General features: G+C 46.3%; 1 protein-coding gene across 4 annotated transcripts in view; it reads left to right on the top strand.

The window, feature by feature from the left end:
- Positions 1–20140, top strand: part of LOC148014861 (choline monooxygenase, putative (CMO-like)) — a 149812-nt gene that overhangs the window by 66854 nt on the left and 62818 nt on the right. The window lies entirely within an intron of this gene.

Raw genomic sequence — 20140 nt, forward strand, 5'->3', positions numbered from 1 at the left:
TACTGTTAGTCAATCCCACTTTGTCCTTTGTACCTTTGCCTACTTTTTCTCACACAAATAGTGACCCTTCATGTGGCAAAACTGAATTGGACTACCCTATGATTGATGCGTTTTTGTCCTTATTGCATTTGCCATCAGTTGCTCTCACCAACCATGGCATTTCACATAACCAGAACTAATTGGAAACTGCATGCATGCTCTCCAAAGTCTGAAATGGTTCCTGACATGCTATTGAACCAGGATGCACAAAACCCCTTATTAAATTTCCCTACAAGGCCTCGCAAGTATCCAAATATACGAATTTGCCTTTGTGGCTGTGCCAACATTACTATATATGCTGTTATGCATTTCAGGCTGCAGTGCTCCATTAAGACTCCTTTGAAAACCTTGCAGAGGTGGCTGAAAACTAGCTGCATTATTCATTCCAAAAGTGCCCAAATCAGTACCATTCATAGCCTGGAATAATGAACTGGCCCCAAAATATTACGGAGTGCAGATGGTTGAGGAACAGTCTGTTGTCCATAAAAAACATGTTGAACTTTATTTCCTTGTGGACAAACAAGCTGCTGAACAGTAGGTCTTTGTGCATTCAACATTATTGGTGCCAGTGCATGCAAAGTTTTCAAGTGTAATGGCTGCCCATGAGCATCACTAGGCTGTTCAGAACAAGGAAGAAAGTTTTTGTTTTTATCGTTGGGAACTAACTAAAAAAATCAGCAGATTGAGGTTGTTGAATTAGTTTCTGCAATGTAGAAGCAACACTTGCTAATTGTGCCATAAACATTGCATGTGCATTTCGAACATCTTGCACTTGTAACCTGATGTAGGGTGTTCTGGCCATCAATCATTCTTGAACAGAAAGATGAGCATTACCATAATTCATAGATACTCAAAGAATATACAAATCATATTTTAAGCTCTATGAGCATCCAAATTAATTTGAATCATTTAGCCAATACATCTTGATACTAGTTGACATATAAAAGATTGGTTACATTCCCTCACACTGAAATCTATCTTTTTCTTAAGACATTGCTTGAAGTATTTTTGGTCCTACACGTTCCTCATAACCTAAGTTTTTCTCAATAGTCTTTGAGATATTCTTTTCACATCCATTTAGAATCTAAATGAGACTAATTTTTATAATTGAAACTTCTTGCAAGTGTTTCTTCTATGTTCCCTAACCATGTGAAAAAATATTTGTTCTGGTTGGATCCTCTATTACAAGTTCCAATGGTGGAGGCTCTTCATAAGGCTTCAAAAGATGAGTCTAAAAAGCATTTTGAATTCTCCAATGCTTTGGAAATTAAAACTTGCAACAATCATCAATAATCTTCGCATTGACTTGGAATGACCCATAAGTTCTGGCTACCAGCTTAGTCACTAGTGATGATGACTTGTTAGAGTTTCTTAGATGAGCTTTGTCAAATTTCAGCCACATTCAATCTCCTTGTTTGTCTTTAGATCTTTGAATAGCTTATCCGACTTGGGCTAGTGTTTTCTATACTTATCTATTGCTTTTGTTAGTTTTTCTTAAGATCTTCGAATAGCTCATCTGACTTGGGCAAAAGTTGTATCCATATCACGGATGAACTCGTCTATATGAAATATCTCCTCCTTTGTGTTGAGAATAGGTAGTAGGAGTGGTTTACCATAAATTTTCTCAAAAGGTGCTTTATCTATAGAAGCATGAATTGTGTTGCTATAGGCATATTCTACCAAGGGCAAATACTTTTACCATTGTTGATTGGCTTCATGGCAATATCCCTTTAGTATATCCAGTATTGTGAGATTAGCTATCTCACTTTGATCATTTGTTTTTGGATGATAAGAGGAAGAAAAAGTGAACTTCATACACAAATTTTCAAAGAAAGCTTGCCAAAAGAAACTAGTGGTTTGTGGATAGAAAGCTCGCAAAAAAACAACCTGGTGGTTTGTGAATCTCTATTGCCTATGATGGATTGCGGTAACCCATGATGCTTGAAGATTTGTTGAATAAATCTTCTAGCCATCTTTTGAGATTGAATAGTCTTCTTGACTAGAATGAAATGAGCATGCTTTCTAAACCTTTCAATAATAGCCCATATGCCATCATTGCCATTTGCTGATTTTGGTAAGTCAAAAGATAAAATCTATTGCAATGTTTTCCGAAGGTTGGTAATGATTGCAAAAGCGTCGCAGGTTTTTGGCAATCAAACTTTATGTTTTGGGAGACAAGCCATTCTTTAACAAATTTCTCAATATCTCTTTGAAAGCTTGGCCAAAAGAAATACATTTCAAGTGCCTTGGTTGTGGCAAAATTGCACAATGAGCCATATATGGAGCAACATGACATTCTTCTATTACATTACTCTAGGCGTGAAATCTTTGGTGACAACTTTTCTCCATAAAAAGAAATCTATCTCTGATAACATAAGAGTTTAGCTTTTTACCAAGTTGTAAACTCTCCCAAATGACTTTAAAATATTTGCCAAAAGCATACATTTTCTTATGCTAATGAAACCTATACGATGAATCATGAACATTGCATAAATATATATATATATTTTGCAAGTAAAATGTGGCTAAATATATCACTTAGAAGGTTGATTACAACCGAGTGCTCATGCTCAATACACTAGCTGGAGCTGATGCAAATCACAAATACATCATGTATACAAGCCTCTTAAGGCGGTTTGGGGGGGATGGGGGCAAGAAGCCATTGGGGGGGGGGGGGGGGTATATCGCCATCTGGGGCTGCCTGTCTACATTATGAAGAACAGGTCCTGGCCGACCCAGGTGCGCAGAAAGCGAAAATGAAGCTATTGACGAGCTCGAGACTCGCCTTGCACGTGGTTCCACCGGCCACGGAGGGAGTGGATGATGGAAGTCCAAAGCTCTTCCAAAGTCTCCTGTACTAAAAGGGACTCCCTGCTAAAACCTCCTGGCAGCGTGCCTTCCAGATGTGCCATCCTGTAAGACTCCCTACGATCTCCCATACCTTTGAAGGTCTGATGTAGGCTCCAGTACTTGGTGGCTGGGTAAAGCCTCCAAGCTGACCACTGCGCAAGACCCAGCCTCAATGATGAAAATTGTATTCTGCATCCCAGCCTTATACAAAAGGTAACGGTCTTGGCTGACTGCTTGCCAGCAGAAAGCCCCTCATGAGATACATCCAAGGTTGGGTGCCACACGGTGGAGAATGCAGCAAGCTCCTCTCCACACGAGCTTTGCCACCTCGCAAGACCAAAGGCAGTACTTTGGGATTTCCAAGTGCTACTGTGGGTAGCGTTTACACCCTCCATCTTGCTGCATTAGGGCTAGCTAACTCCCAAACGCTAGACCTCCATGTGTCAAAATCCATAGGAAATATGACACCCTTCTCAGCCTCCAGTTGTCCCATAGGCGGTGCCAAAAAGTTTGACGGAAGACATCCGCGATGCTGTGCTCCGCCCAGTATCTGCTACGCGAAGGCGCCTAATCCATGTTTTTTTGCATCAGTATATGTCTACCAATCCTGGCTGTGTACTCCAAGAACCTCAATGACTTCTTGGCAACCATAGTGGCCAGCTATAGCCACTCTCCAGGGTCCCACTCCAACTCATCAAGTGGCTTGTTCTCCCATATCCAGAGGCGCTACTCCCGGAACTCCTCCCAGAACACATAAGGGTCCAGATGCCAGGTTTTTCCCTGGAGACCAACCACACGAATCCTTCTCCAAGGAAGGACAATGATCTCCTCATTGTACTGCCCTTTGTTAAGGACCAAACGCCCCCAATCCTGCATGGTGAAGAAAATCCCGTAGGGGGCGCCGCCCACTCTACTTGTCACTTGTAGGAGGATACTTGCCGGTGAGAATCTAGCGGCCCACACCTCACTAGGCTCCACCAGCTCTCGGATCGGGGGGTCAACCCACTCTTGAGGGATCACTAAGTCAATCTCCCTTCTCCTCGCCTCAGCTTCTCGTTGACAACTTGATGTCGGCTACAACACTTGATCCACCATCCTGTACACCTCCCACCACGTCCTGATAGTACAAGCAGGGCCAGCATCCCATCCAGCCCATTGGATGTGGGGACGCTTGCCAATTTGTATCGTGTCCTGATCTCTGACCTAGGGGTTCTTGGGAACCCTAGGTATTGGACGGTCTGTCCCCTGCACACCCATCTGAACCCCAAGTGGATGGTCCCCTCCGTGCCAGAGTCGAGGTTCGTAAGAAAGCCAACTGACTTTGGCTAGTTGATTTTCGCTCCAACTGCAGTGCAAAACACCTCAGAGCTAGTCTCACTCTCTCTAGCATCAACTCATCATCCTCTATATAAAGGGTAGTATCATCTACATACTTTGAATCAAGCAGCTCCGTCTCCTCCCTCACCGGAAGTCGAAGGCAACGTAGCCCACTCATGCGTGATCGGGGGAGGTAGGACATCGCCTTTGCAAAGAGTAAGAACAGATACGGGGCAAGAGAGCAGCCTTGCCGGACAGATTCCTCTAGCCGAAACCACCACCAAAACCCCCCCTCCCCCTATGAGAACCCTGCTAGTGGTTGATTTGTAAAGTGCAGAAACCTCACAAATCCATGCCTGGGGGAACCAACCTCACCATGCTGCCCTCTAAGAAGTCCTAGTCAACCCTGTCATAGGCCTTCTCGAAGTCCAGGAGTAGTACAGCCAATCCCTGACCACTATGTTGGGCCCACTCAGTTGCCTCGAAGAAGGTGAAAACATTGTCTAGGATGCTCTTATCTTGGACAAAACCTGTCTGTGTCATGAATGATGTTTGAAAGCACAGGGCGGAGTCGCCTACCGATCATCTTGGCTAGTGCCTTATAGGCCACTGACAACAAGGTGATCGTTCTCCACTTGGATAGCTCCAACCGGTCTCCCCCTTTGGGGAGGAGGCTGACAAGACCTGCCGGTAGACTCCCAAGCATACGTCCTGATCTGAAAATCTCTTGAAAGACCAGCAGTAGGGGGTCCTTCACCACCTCCTAGTAGGTGGTGAAGACTCTCTCGGGCATTGCTGCCCATCCTGTGCATGGAAAGTCTCCACTAATTCCTTCTCTGTGAAGGGGTGTAGGAGGGAGTGACCCATCTCCTCTGTGACGAGGGACGGAATGCAGTCCCACACCTGCTGTCTACAACGTTGTCCCTTGGCTGAGCTTGCCTCCTACTGAAAAAGGTGTCTGTAGTAGTTAGTGGCAATCTCCATTACCTCATCCGGGCTAGAGCGAATCCTCCCATACTGATCATGGAGGCTGTAAATCCTGAGGTGCGAGACTGATGCACCTGAAAAAAAATCATTGCATATCGTGTCCCCCTTCTGCACCCAAAAGGCTATTGAGGTACGGAAGGAAAACTCCGAGCGCTTCCTCAAGACCGGCGAGGGCTGTTCGTGTGGAGAGTGGGATCCCTTGGTGCCTCCTAGAGAAGTCTCTGCGTGGTTGCTAGGTCTCGCCTAAGTGCTCTCTCCTCCCAGCTTTGTTGCCTGGCCTATAGGGCTCCCTCCTGGAAAATCCTGCTCGACTCGGCTAAGACCTCTGTAACCTTCTCTACGATCCGGTCCCTCTTGTTTCACTCCCTAGTCCAGAGCTACTCAATCTGCCTCCTCACCTCCTCCCTCCTGTAGATTGAGTTAGGGATCTGACAGGATCACGTGTCAAGGGTTGAAGTTGGAGCATCAAGTGTGAGGAGAACCGAGCAGACAAGGTGGTGCCAGCCAACTGCCGTGGCCTCCTTGAGAGGACCCCCACTCTCCTACATAAAACCGGTCCAACTGTTCCAGAAGAGCTCCGCCCAGCCGCTTGTATCCCCAAGAGAAATCTAACGACCTCTCCCTCCTTTGAAAAGTTGGGTCTCCCCAGGCATCGCATGCTTCTACCGCGAGGAGGAAGTCTTTCCATGCCTCCTGCTCCTCCCCTGCCATACCCTGGTAGTCTTTGCCTCTGCTCCGCTGGTCTTCTAGGGCTTCTAGGTTGTTGAAGTCTCCTCCAACAATCCAAGAGTCCAGCTCTGGAAGTCCCGCTGCAATCTCCATCTAGTGTAAAAATTGCATGGCGCAACGAACATAATTTGAGAAAGAGATAGAGAGTACACAACAAATAGGAGAATAAGAAAAATTCTTTAGCTTCAAACAACTGATACAAAGATGGCTTTGTCCACCCGTGCGCTTCCACTGTGAAGCTTAGATAGCGATCTAGACAGAAGATAGGTAAAGAGCTTAAGGCTAGCTGGAACAACTTTGACTGGGTGAAAGATAGATCATGGATGGCTGTGAAGGGGTTTAGCTTTTATAGCTTGCGAAGGCGGTTAGGTTAGCCGGACCGACCTACCATGTGAGCCTCCACTAGTCGGCTAGGGAATATTCCCTTTACTATCGGGGGCCGAGGCGCTGCCCCGAGATCCCTGCCAAGGGGGCCATTGGCCCCCTGGGACCCCCCTGGTCAGGGGCCGCTTGTGCAGCCCCCGGAATCGAAAATAGGGGCCCCTTTTAACTCCCTTACCTCGCAATGCAATGCAATGTGCCTCGAGTTGCTACCAGCTTAATTACTCTGTCTAACCCAAAGATTAGACCCACAACGGTCACCTTTTTTCCATCCAGTCACATAGACCTCATCTAACATACAAGTCAGGACTCAACCAATATCCGGGCTTACATATGGCTTCTCCTCCTAATGGGAGCCTTACAACTTTGAGCACCATGGATCATTGGTGGCACCTTATGAGGGTGGGGCATTGAGCATATCTAACACCCCCCCTCAATGTCCACCCACAGGTGAACTATCTCCTCGGTCTAATGCCGAGTCTTTGAAGATGAACTTGAAGCAGATTCTTCGTAAGTGCCTTGGTGAAGATATCCTCTCCATTATCCTCTGTTGGACAATAGACCGGTTTCACTATCCCATCCTCGATCAAATCATGCACATAGTGATATTGGATCTCTATATGTTTAGTGCACACATGAAACACTGGATTTTTGGCAATGGCGATGCAACTCTGATTGTCACATCTCTGCACATGTGGTTCTTCATCCTGCACTCCTATATGCCATAGGATCATTCTCAACCATACTGCTTCACATGCAGCAAAACAAGCTCCCTTGTACTATGCTTTGATAGAAGACAATGCCACTGTTGACCGCTTCTTACTAATCCAAGAGAAAATTCCTGAACCCAAAGAGAAACAATAACCAGAAATTGACTTCTTGGAATCGCTGTCTCCCTGCCCAATTTGAGTCACAGCTCCCCACAAGAGAAGTTCCGGAATTGTATGTGATACCATACTCAAGAGTTTTCTTCAAGTATTTGAGCACTCGCATCCCAGCTTTCCAATGAATCTCATGAGGTTTGTTTGAGAACTTACTCAAAACACCAACAACAAAATTGATATTTGGTCTGGTGTTACACAAGTAGATCAGACTGCCGACCAACCTTTTGTACCTCCCAATGTCTGCTAGTACTGATGTATCCTCAAAAGATAACTTTGCATTCACCTCCATAGGTGTAGCTATCTCCTTACACTCCGTCATGCCAAACGCCTTCAAGATCTCCCATGCATACTTCTTCCGAGAGATGAAGATCTTCCCTAGCTCTTGCCAGACTTCAATCCCCAAACAATAGTATAGCAAGCCAAAGTCTGCCATTTCAAACTTAGAACTCAAAGCCTTTCGAGTTTGTTTGATCATATTTTCATAGTCACCTGTAATAAGAAGGTCGTCCACATATAAGACAATCACTACAGACTTTTCACCATCCCTATAAACATACAAGCTAGCATTTGAGGCACACCTTTTGAAGTTTAAGCTTAAAAAAATCTTATCTATTTGCTGGTATCATGCTTTGGGGGCTTGTTTAAGCCCATACAATGCCTTCTTCAGTTTACACACTTTGTTCTCAGAATGGGGGGCCTCAAACCCTGGCGGCTGAGCCATGTACACCTCCTCCTTGAGGTCACCATTTAAGAACGCTGACTTAACATCCATTTGGTAAACTGGCCATTGCTTGTGGGCAGCCATTGCAAGTAGTGTGCGAATAGTGGTCATTTAGGCAGTTGGGGCAAATAACTCTTAAAAATCAAACCCTTCAACCTGTGAAAATCCCTGGGCAACTAGTCTAGCTTTGTACTTTTCTAAGGTACCATCAGCCTTGTACTTTACCTTCTAGATCCACTTGGTGCCATTAACCTTTCACTTTGTTGGCCAATCCACTAGCTCCCAAGTGTCATTCTTCATTATGTTGTCATATTCGGCAACATAGCTGCCTTCCATTCTGGATCTACAAGTGTTTCTTCTAAGTCAGTTGGCTCCTTTACTTCTCTCATAATCTCAGCCGTCAAGGCCATATTGACTGTGTGAGCAAAAGCCCTCCTTTCCTCCTCTATTCTGTGAGACCTCCTTGGTCCGTCAGTGTTATCCTCAATAGATGTAGGCATAGGATTATTGTGGTTATAGAGCTGCTTCAACCAACGCGGCAATGGCTTTTCTGGTGGGGTAATGCCAGGTTGGTGAACTTTTTCCTCATCATTTGAAGATGATGCTTCCTCCTGTTTAAGGATAGGGACAACTCTCGGCACAAGTTCATAGTGGACTACTTCTTTGCTTGATGATAAAGTGGAAGAACTCGCCTTCTCCTCCTCCACTGTATGCGGCTCCTCCTTGAACACCACATCACAGCTCGCGATGATCTTCTTGTTAGAGAGTCATTTCCTGGACAGCAGTGTGCAGAACAGTACGGTCAGGTGCCACGTCAGCATCGTAGGATGCCATGTCAGCAGTACGGACAGGTTGGACAGGTGCCACGTGGCATAGTTGCAGTCGACCAGTTTTCTGTGCAGTCGGCTGCATTAAATGCAGCCGACCTGTTTCTGCCTAATTTTTCGTGATATTTTTTGCTATTTATAGCAGACCGGTCCAACACTTGGACACATTCTGATCTGACATCTGACAAAGACGGCTTGCTGAGATTGACAGCGCGTGGGTTGACGGAGATTGAAGTTCTCAAGACGGAGATACACGTAGATATTTTCTCTGCACCCATGTATATTTCTGCACTCCTATACAACATACTACACTGCAGATTTTCTGCGTTTCACTGTCTCCTCTCTCTCTCTCTCTCTCTCTCTCTCTCCCTCCTCTCTTTGGGTTCATTCTCTCTCAGTCTTTGTCCTACGCTTTTGCATCGTTGCACTCTGACATGGTATTAGAGTGGTGAAATGGGACTGACTGATTGAAGAACCTACCTGAAGAGGAGATTTTAGCGCGACACAAGGCTGCGTTTTCAGCATTCGAGGGCAAGCGGGAGGGCTGCGCATCGGAACAAGGCTGAGAGTGTGGGCGTGTGGGAAAGGAGTCTAGCTGGTGAATTTGCTGCAGGTTATTGCTGTTCAAAGGGAAGGAAGGCTGTGTTTTAGGCCTTCCATTGCAAATTTTACCTTTTCATTGCCTCCGGTAGCTGAAGAAGGTTCGGGAAGTGAAGGAAAATAGCCATGAGAGGTTGCATTTACACAGTCAGAGGGGGACTGATTTTGTGTTTGTGCAGGCATTGCAGGTGAACATGTCTACAGAGACTGATTTGGAGTTCCAGGCGATCATGGACAGGAAGGTGCCGGTCCTATTGGCTCTTCCATCAGATCAGAAGCTTGATGGTGACAATTACCGCATCTGGCGGATGATGATGTTGGCCATTTCTGGAGTCTTATGATTTGGCGGAGCTTGTGATGGAGGAGATTCTCTTCCAATGGTCGTGTGGAGTTGACCAAGGTCCAGTCTCATTGGGACAAATTGACCATAAATCTTGCATTGTACATAGTAGTTGAGAGATTTATTGATGTTATATCTCGGCCTTGTATCATGCTCAAGGATTTGTTTGTGTCTCGGTAGATAATTATTCGTTATTGTAAAAAACTGCACTAGAGGGCTTTGAGTATAAGTAATCCATTTATGAGCATCATTGAGGATATCTTAGTCTAATAATAAATCAGTCTCAACAAAAGGCATCTTAGAAATGTGGTTTTTTTGTCCTAGGTGATCCGCTAGTATCAGTGACTACTAGAAAGAATGGTCTAATAAAGTTAGCTAAATGCAAAACAGGGGCATGTGTTAAAGCATGTTTCAATAAATCAAAAGACTTTTACTGATTATCAAACCAATGATATAGAACACATTTCTTTAATAATTTTGTCAAAGGCAAGATGTATAACTAGATGATCCTGATGAAGAGAGTTTCTTTGGAGGTGCAGATGCGGACCTTGTTCATGAATAAGTCTTCTTCACTTCGGGAATACATCAACAAGCTTTGGCAGCTTTAGATGCAAGTTCAAAATGCGGGGAAGCCTATTTTCTCCAAAGACATGGCGATCACTTTATTGTCCCAGTTGCCGCCAAGATTCGGTACCTTTTATTCCGCTCTTATCGCATCAGGGCGGGAGTCGACTCTTCGGTGGGAAGAGTTGGTTCCTATAGTCTTGGATTAAGACGGAGGGACAGAATGCTTCCAAATCGGAGACTTTGGTTGGTCAAGCCTCTTAGAAGAAGGGGAAGGACAAAAGAAGAAGAAGGAGGACAACAAATCCAAGAAGGACAAGGAGAAGGAATCGACTTGCCATATTTGTGGTAAGACCGGTCATTGGAAGAAGGATTGCCCCAATAAAGACAAAAAGGACACTAAGAAGAAGGACATGAAGGATTCTGGAACGATGGCTGCACCCTCATCAGTTGCTTTTCGACACTTAGCAGTCATTATAAGGACTCTTGACTGAAGACTTCTAATGCTGCGATGACAATTCCCAAGACTCGAGAGTTGATCGTGGATTGTGGTGCCTCACGACACATGACTTCTTCTCTCGTTGGTGTTGCCCATTTGCGACCTTCGTGTGGGAAGATTCTCATTGGAGACAGCTCTTCTGTCTCTATTGCTACGCGGAGTGAGATGGTGGTACCCACAGTTCCGAAGCGTTGCATGTGCCAGGCTTAGGGTATCATTTGCTTTCGATCCATAAGATTTGTTTTCTTGGCCTCTTGGTGGAGTTTGACAGTGATGCTGTTCAAGTTCTTGATCGTGGATCGAGGAAGGTTCTCTTTGCAGGTTATGAGGAGAATGGCATCTACAAATTGAAGTCTTCTACAGCTCTTACCTCTCTTCTTCTTACTTCTCAGACATAGTTCGAGCTATGGCATGCTCGGTTTGGCCACCTGAACTATGAGTATCTTTGGAAGGCGTCGCGAGGATCATTTGTCTAAACATAGTGGTGACCCATCAGCCATGTGTCTCCTGCATTTGTGGAAAACTGCATCGAGATGCGATTCTCAACAAAGCTTCGCGGCGGTCTACTTCCCCTATGGAGCTTGTATCTATGGATCTTTGTGGCCCGATGATGACTGAGTCCTTGAAGGGGAGCTTGTACTTCATGTTGATTGTAGATGATTACAGTCGGTTGACATGGGCCTATTTCTTGACATTGAAGTCAGAGGCTTTCTCTCACTTCAAGGATTGGCTTCTCTTTGAGGAAAACCAATTTGGCCAGTGATTGAAGACCTTGCGTTCAGACAAGGACGGTGAATTTATGTCTAATGAGTTTGCTCGTTTTTTTGCAGATAGGGGCATTCACCAAGAGTTTGCTAATACCAACACGCGTCAAGAGAATGGCATTTTGGAGCGGAAGAACAGAAGTGTGATCGAGATGGCACGCACCATGATGGAGCATCGACAGACACCTCAGTTTCTGTGGGCCGAGGCCGTGGCTACTGCAGTTCACATCCTCAATCGATCTCCCACTTCGGCCATTGACAAGATGACACCTTTTAAGGCTTACTTTGGGACTGAGCCAGATGTCTCTTATTTCCGGATCTTTGGGTGTGACGCCTATGTGCACATCCCGAAGACGCAGCGTGAGAAGTTCGAGGCGGCTTCCTGACGATAGGTTTTTGTTGGCTACAGCTCCTAGTCCCAAGGTTATCATTTGTTTGATCCTGTCAAGTGGGATGTCTACAAGAGCCGAGATGTGTGGTTTGTGGAAGTTCCGGCCACAGCGGGGGGTGAGGAGCACTCCGTCCTTGGAGATCCAGGGGAGAGTTGGGCTCCCGAGACAGTTCCTTTGGAGCCAAAACCGCTTAATGGAGATTCTTCTTCTGATTCAGAGTCTTCCCTTCCACCGGCCACCCTAGTGGAGCTTCCGCCGGTGGATGTTCCCGAGTCTTCCGCAGATGGGGAGCGACGGGGCCTCCTCCTCGTTGGGCTTGTGATATACTTCGAGATTCAGGGATCGAGGGGGTCCTTGAGGAGTGGGAACTGCAGGATGGATTGTGGAGGTCACGGAGGAACCATGCACATTCTATAGAGCTTGTTTGCTCTAACTATTGTTTGACTATTGTTTGATGACCCGTGTTATGGAGGATTGAGAGCCCACTTCAGTGAAGGAAGCTTTGCAGTCTGACCATTGGCGGATGGCTATGGAAGTCGAGCTGGAGGCTATTGAGAGGAATGGCACTTGGTCTCTTGTGCCTTGTCCCTCTCACAAGAAGGTGATTGGTGTCAAGTGGGTCTTCAAGACCAAGTACCTTAGCGATGGTTCTTTGGACAAGCACAAGGCTCGCCTTGTTGCTAAAGGTTTTGCTCAGCGCCCCGGCATTGACTTCCATGATTCTTTTGCCCCCATTGCTCGTATGGTGACTATTCGAGCTATTCTTGCCTTGGTTGGCCATAGGAGCTGGCCTGTCTATCACTTGGATGTGAAGTCGGCCTTTCTCAATGGTGACTTGCAGGAGGAGATCTATGTTGAGCAGCCTCTTGGCTTTGGATCCTCGGATGAGAAAGTTTACAGGTTGAAGAAGGCCTTGTATGGCCTCAAGCAGGCACTGTGTGCATGGAACGAGAAAATTAACTCGTTTCTTCAGTCAAAGTTGGGATATCGGCGCTCCAAGGCCGATCAGCAGCTTTATGTGCACACTTCCACGGCTGGTCGTGTGTTGTTTGTGTTGTATGTTGATGATTTGATTCAGACAGGGGATCATGCACAGAAGGTCCACGCGACCAAGACAACTTTACATCAGACGTTCGAGATGACGGATTTGGGGTTTCTTCATTTCTTTGTGGATCACGAGATTTATCAGTCTCAAAGGGGGATTTTCATCTCTCAGTAGAGATAGATTCAGGAGCTCTTGGTGACTTTTGAGATGGAGACTCGTCGGACCATTTCTACTCCTATGGATCCGAACTGGAAGGCCACTTCATTCTCCGCTTCTTCCTTGACGGATGCTTCCCGCTACCGCCAGCTGATTGGATCCTTGATTTGGCTACTCAACACTCGTGTTGATCTTTGTTTTGCTGTGGGTCTTTTGGCGGGGTTCATGAGTGAAACCCAACAGGTGCATTGGCAGGCTGCCCTGAGGATTCTTCGGTATTTGAGGGGGACCTTTGACGTAGGGATTTTTTATCCAGTAGGTACAGGTGCTTCCGATCTTGTTCTTGCAGGTTGGAGCGACTCAGATTGGGCTGGCAATGTGGACCACCGGTGGTCTACTACAAGCTACCGTTTTACCTTGGGTACAGGTGTTATCTCTTGGAGTAGCAAGAAGCATCGTATGGTAGCCCTTTCTTCTATTGAGGCGGCGTATCGGGCGGCGTCTTCCACCACAGGTGAGGTTGTGTGGCTTTGGAGATTATTGGAGGAGCTTGGCTGCCCCCAGACTTGACCTACTCTTTTGCAGTGTGACAATGAGAGTTGCATTGCCTTGGTACGGAATCTTGTATTCCATGCCCGGACAAAGCACATTGAGATGAGGATAATCTTGCAGATTTGTTCGTGAAGGCGCTTCCTCAGGCTCTTCTTCGGCAACATGCCAGATCCCTCAGTCTTTTGACGTGTCTAGGCTCTGAGAGGGGATGTTAGAGAGTCATTTCCTGGACATCAGTGTGCAGAACAGTATGGCCAGGGTGCTACGTCAGCAGCGCAGGATGCCACGTCAGCAGTATGGACAGGTTGGACAGGTGCCACGTGGCACAACTACAATTGGCCAGTTTTCTGTGTAGTTATGCGGGTGACCTGTTTCTGCCTATTTTTTGTGATATTTTCTGCTATTTATAGCAGACTGGTCCAGCACTTGGACACATTCTGATCTGACATCTGACAGAGACGGCTTGCTGAGACTGACAGCGCACGGGCTGACGGAGATCGAGGTTATCAAGGTGGAGACACACACAGATATTTTCTCTGCACCCGTGTATATTTCTGCACTCCTATACAGCATACTATACTGCAGATTTTCTGCGTTCTCTCTCTCTCTTCTCTTTGTGTTCATTCTCTCTTAGTCTTTGTCCTACACTTCCGCATCGCTGCACTCTGACACTTCTTTGCCTCTTGGTCATATAATTTGTAAGCCTTTTGCTCATCACTATAACCCAAGAAGATACATTTTCTGCTTTTTGGTTTTAACTTGTTTCGCTTCTCAATTGGAACATGTGTATAACATTCATATCTAAAAATTCTGAAATGTGAGATAGATGGTTTTTTAGCAGTGTAAGCCTCATGAGGTGTTTTTTTCTTGAGAGCCTATGTGTAGCTCTGATTTAGAATGTAGACTGCAGTATTAACAACTTCAGCCCAAAGATGGTTAGGCAATCCCTTGTCCTTTAGCATCCATCTTGCCATCTCCACAATGGTGCGATTCTTGCGTTCCATAACACCGTTCTGCTGAGGTGTGCGAGGCATCGTCAATTGACGCTTGATCTCTTTGCTCTTGCAAAAGTCTTCAAACTCCTTTGAGTTGAACTCACCACCATCATCTGTTCTAAATTTCTTCACATTTTTCCCTGTTTCATTCTCAACTTATTTTAGCTATTCTTTAAACTTACCAAAATCTTGAGCCTTATCACGAAGGAAGTTCACCCACATCTTCCTATAGTAGTAGTCGACAATCAACATAAAATAAGAAGATCCCCCCAAGGCTTGTGTAGGCATCTTATCGCACAAGTCAGCATGCACCAACTCTAGAGGAGCCTGTGCTCTATTCTTGCTTTCTTGTGGAAATGGTTTTCTCTGTTGCTTGCCCATCATACAAGCTTCACATGGTTACTTCAATTTAGTCACTGTAGGTAGGTGAGCAACCATATCTTGCTTGTGCATCTCCTTCAACACTGCAAATCAGATGTGTCTAAACCTTTCATGCCAAAGCTTACTTGTGCCCACTCCAGCGGTGGTTGTAAGAGCACTTAGCTCATACAAGCAGTTCCTTCTTTGTCCTTTGCCAACAACTTTGCTAGTACTGTGGAGAATTTCTGCACCCGTCTTCTTGAACCTCACTTCATGACCAAGATCAGTTATGGTAGCAACTGATAACAGATTTGTGCTAATTTCGAGAACATACAACACATTTGAAAGCTTTTGGACTTCACCATTTGCAGCAACAAAAGAAATAGTATATGTGCCTGCAGCAGGGCATTTTGCATCATTTCCAACCATCACAGTGATGGATGCTTGTAGAGGCTGCATAGAACTGTATAGACCTTTCTTGTTGGTCATGTGACGAGAGGCCCTACTATTCAACACCCATGAGTCAGTGGTAGATTTTTCTTGTGCCAAGGAGCACACTTCCTCAATGGTCGCCATGAATAACTCCAACTCTGCTTCAGCCCTATTGGGTGTCTCTTTCCCTTTACTTTTAAGGGTACCATTCTTTTTATCTGCCTTCTTGACACGACAATCTGCGATTGCATGTCCTTTTTTCTTGCAGCAGAAGTACTCTCCTTGAAACTTCTTCTTACCGTCATTCTTCTTTTTGTCACCATCATTTTTGGTGGAGGAACCACCTTTGCCTTTTGCATTGGCAGAGAATGTAGCATCTTCATTGTTGCTTTCTTCTCGGGCTTTCAGCGTCAACTCCTCCTCCAGCAATAATGCACAAAACTCCTTAAAACTCAAAGCTTGAGGTCTTACCTGCGTATTAAGGGCAGTCACTAGTCCATCAAACTTTTGTGGACAAATCCAAAGACACCTCCTCGCTAACTCCTCGCTAGTCTTTTGGATCCAGCACTAGCCATCTGGTCGCGTAGATTCTTAATTCGACTGATGAATGCTTCAGCTGTCTCTCCTCCAGTAAACTTCTCCGTTGCTAGTTGATTCTCCAAGTTTTGAATCCTTGTTTCGTTTCGTATTTCATACTGACTCCTCAGTACATTTCAAGCCTCTGATGGTTTGATTGTATGTTGAATCAAAGTCAGAACACTATTAGAATAGCTTGTAACTAAGGCACACAATGCATCTGTATTCCTTCGTTTCCAAGCTCGTAGAAGATCTGCATTTGGAGGAATCATCACACTAGAATTTGATGGATCGGGGATAGGCTATGGTTTTGCATCAGTCCCCAAGACAGTCTCAAAAAGCTCATAAAAATCAAGGATAGTTGTAATTTTGAACTTCCATAAGGTGTAGTTTGTACCATCTAACTTGCCTTCGCTGAAGGTTGGTGGACGAATCCTTAGTGTTTGAATAGCCAGTACAATAGCACCACCTCCTATACCGCTTCCTATGCGCCATAACTGCTTCCGGAAGTCGACATAGTTTCTCTTTGTTGTTGAAGCCTTTGCCTCTTGTACACTCTTCGATCCCTAGAGCCCCTTGGGCTTTGATACCATGTAAAAACTACACGGTGCAGCGAACAAAATCTGAGAAAGAGATAGAGAGTACACAACAATTAGGAGAATAAGAAAAATTCTTTAGCTCCAAATAACTGATACAAAGATGGCTTTGTCTACTCGTGTGCTTCCATTGTGAAGCTTAGATATCGATCTAAATAGAAGATAGGTGAAGAGCTTAAGGCTAGCTGGAACAACTCTAACTGGGTGAAAGATAGATGATGGATGGCTGTGAAGGGGTTTAGCTTTTATAGCCCGCGAAGGCGGTTAGGTCGGCCTATCCGAGAGCCTCCACTAGTCGGCCAAGGAATATTCTCTTTACTGTTGGGGGTTGAGGGTGCTGCCTTTGGATCCCCGCCATAGGGGCCACTGCCCCCCTTGGGACCCCCTAGCCAGGGGCCGCTTGCACAGCCCCCGGACCGGAAAATAGGGGCCCTTTTTAACTCCCTTACCTCGCAACTCAATGCAATGTGCCTCGAGTTCCTACCAGCTTAACTACTCCGTCTAACCCAAAGATTAGACCCACAACGGTCACCTTTTTGCCATTTGGTCACATAGACCTTATTTGACATACAAGTCAGGACTCAACCAATATCCGGGCTCACATATGGCTTCTTCTCATGCACTCTGGCCACTGCTGGGAAAAGAGTGCTAGTCCTCCTTCACCCATCCACTGGGAGATGTGGTCCGCAACTTGACCCTTCACCTCCTCCTCTATCTGTGTTATCGTCCAGTCTAGTGAATGAGAGGTTTGAAGGAAGAAAGGATAGTTTGGTCCATCTAGTGGTGCTAGTAAATGGACCTTGCCGCTCCTTGACTTGTGAACCACGAAGATCCCCACCTCTAGAGGTAGTGGAAACTCTCTGCGCTACACAACTCTCAAGTAGGACCATGGACCATTGTGGAAGAACTCCTGTGGGAGCAGCTGCGCATGTCTAGGAAAAGTGTGGCGGGCAGCTAGGTCAGAAGAGCTAGTGGCTATGTGGGGAGGGGGGGGACTAGGCTGCTAGTGGAGAGAAGATATAGGCGTGTGAGGCTCGTCATCCCCTGTGGGAAGGGGGGGGATGGGTTGGGGGGGGGGGGTCACATGTACTGGGTGAGGATCAGGGGGACTGATCGACGGGGGAGATGGTGGGAAAGAGGCAGATTGCGGGATGGTGGGGTGATCAGAGAGGTAGGAGGCGGGTGTTGGGGGGGATGGGTGGCCCTGGAAGGGGGAGGTTGTGGAATAGGGTCGGGGGGGGGGGGGTCCATGAGGAGGGGGTGGGTGTGGGGGCTATGGGATCTCGGGTCGGGTAGCATGTGACGCCTCCATGGTGGTGGAGGTGGAGGTTTGTGATCCTGTTGGGTGGGACAAGTTGGGGGGTGCTGCTGGGTGATCTGCCGGGGGACCATCGCTCACCCTCCTGCTCTCTGTTTTTGTTGCTGTGGCTGAGTTTGAGGGGCTGACTGAGGCCCTCCCTACCGTCTCCCTCTCTGTCGTTGCTGGACCCGTGTAAAACCGTTAGCATCCACCTGCAAGCTTGTTGCCAAAGCCGCCTTGACTCTGAAGCGTGTACAATCTGCTGCTTCATGTCCAAAGTCATGGCATCGTAGGCAGTGCCTTGGTTGCCCAGTCACAATAACCTGCTACCTGAAGGAGTGTCTGCCTGCCCCAATCTCCAAAAACTTTGGTATGTTCTTTGTATCTTTTACAGCCACACTAGTACCTTCAGGACTCTTGCAGTTGTCACTGCATCCGCGAAGGAGATAGGCATAGCTGTGCCAAAGAGCTGTCCAAAGTCCTCTACTAACTGGCAATACTCTGTTGCCAGTCCGGGGAATAGTAGGGTGACTGGGTGTCTAAGAAACCTGTTGTGGAGCGTGAATTCCTCCACTGCGAAGCCATTGTACCAGGGAACCATATAGATGACCCCCTTCGTGGAGGCGTAAGGTGAACTATCCACTAGCTCACAGGCTGCGTCCGCAGAGGTGAGTCGAACGATGAAGATCCCTTGACCCATGAGAATTGCCTCCGCGATCTGCATTGTGCCAATGCGTAGCATGGAGTGAAGCCAATCCCGAAGTTGGGCCCTGGATGGGGAGTGTCCTACGACTTGACCAAAGATTGTTGTTTCTTTCAGTTCCAGCTCTGTGGCACGGACGGCTAAGAGTTGTTCCTTAAAAAGGACGATGCGCAAGGTGTTTGACCGGGGGGCACTCGCAGAATGCACTGGCGTCTGACTAGAGGTTCCCATTGCACGTCCGTGCTGAGGATCTACCGATCAAGTTGTTGTGCTACCGGGGGGGGGGGACGTTGCTGCAGATGGAGGGAGCAATTGGGGGGGGGGGGGGGTCAAGGGGCTGCTTGGAGACAACGAGAGGTCGTGTGGTAAGTGGGGGGCGATGGCGAGGAGGGACAGATGCTGTTTTTCTGGCGGTGGAGGGGGTGTCGGACGCCATGGATGGCAGGTGCAAGACGGGATCGGCGCGGGGGGGTAACAGGGCGGGGGTAGTGCGAAGGAGATTGCGTGGCGGGGGGGTAAACAAGGCGGGGGTAGCGTGAAGGAGAATGCTTGGCGGTAGGGGGAGGCGTAGCATGCCACGGGGGGTAACAGGGTGGGGGGAAGGGGAGGGAAAGTAGGGGCGCGATGGCGGAGCAGCAGTGCGACAGGCAGGGGACTTGTTTAGATCTCTCTAAAAATCCGCATTGCATGAATCTTTGGTCTTCTTGGCAAGTCATTATTACCTTGTTTCCTTTCCAAGGATATGCGAGATTTGAAAGTTGAATTGAGCTAAATAGTTAGCCCATCAAATATGTTTCTAAAAAATCTTTGGTTGGTTAGTGGTTAGAATGGTCTCAAACTGTCATGGTCCCTCTCTTGATGAGAAATTCTCCACCTAAAAGATAGTGATGCTGATCTTTTAAACCTTGAATGATTGCCATCAACTCCTTTTCATAGGTAGTAGCATTCTTTTTTACATTTTGCAACCTTTTGTTTTCATAAGCAACTGCATGTCCTTCTTGTCTTAAGACTACACCAATGCAATATTCTAAAGTATCATATTTCAAAACGAAGGTTTTTGATAGATTTGGTGTAATTAAAACAAGTCGTTTGTTGATAGGGATTTTTAGAGCTTCAAAAGCTTCCTTCTCCAAATTGGTCCATCTAAATGCCATTGCTTTCTTCGTTGAATTATGCAATGGTTCAGCAATCACTGCAAACCATTTGATAAATCTCCTATGATAAGAGCATAATTCTAAGAAATTTCAACTTCATGAACATTTATCAATTCTGGCCATTCAACAATAGCCTTGATCTTATCAGGATACATGCGGATCCCATCTATGGATAAAATATGGCCCAAATAGTGAATCTCTTCTAAAAAGAATTTACTCTTTTTGACATTTACATAGAGTTTGTGTTTTTAGCATTCTTGAGACACAATTTTCAAGTGTTTCTCGTGTTCCTTTTCATCATTTGAATAAAGCAAGATATCATCAAGGAAAATACCTATAAACTTCCTTTGTGCTCTAAAGAATCTTTCCATCATTTA

Source organism: Lygodium microphyllum, chromosome 24 (assembly GCF_053477565.2).
Source record: "Lygodium microphyllum isolate KBCC chromosome 24, Lygodium_microphyllum_v1.1.10, whole genome shotgun sequence".
Classification (NCBI taxonomy): Eukaryota; Viridiplantae; Streptophyta; class Polypodiopsida; order Schizaeales; family Lygodiaceae; genus Lygodium; species Lygodium microphyllum.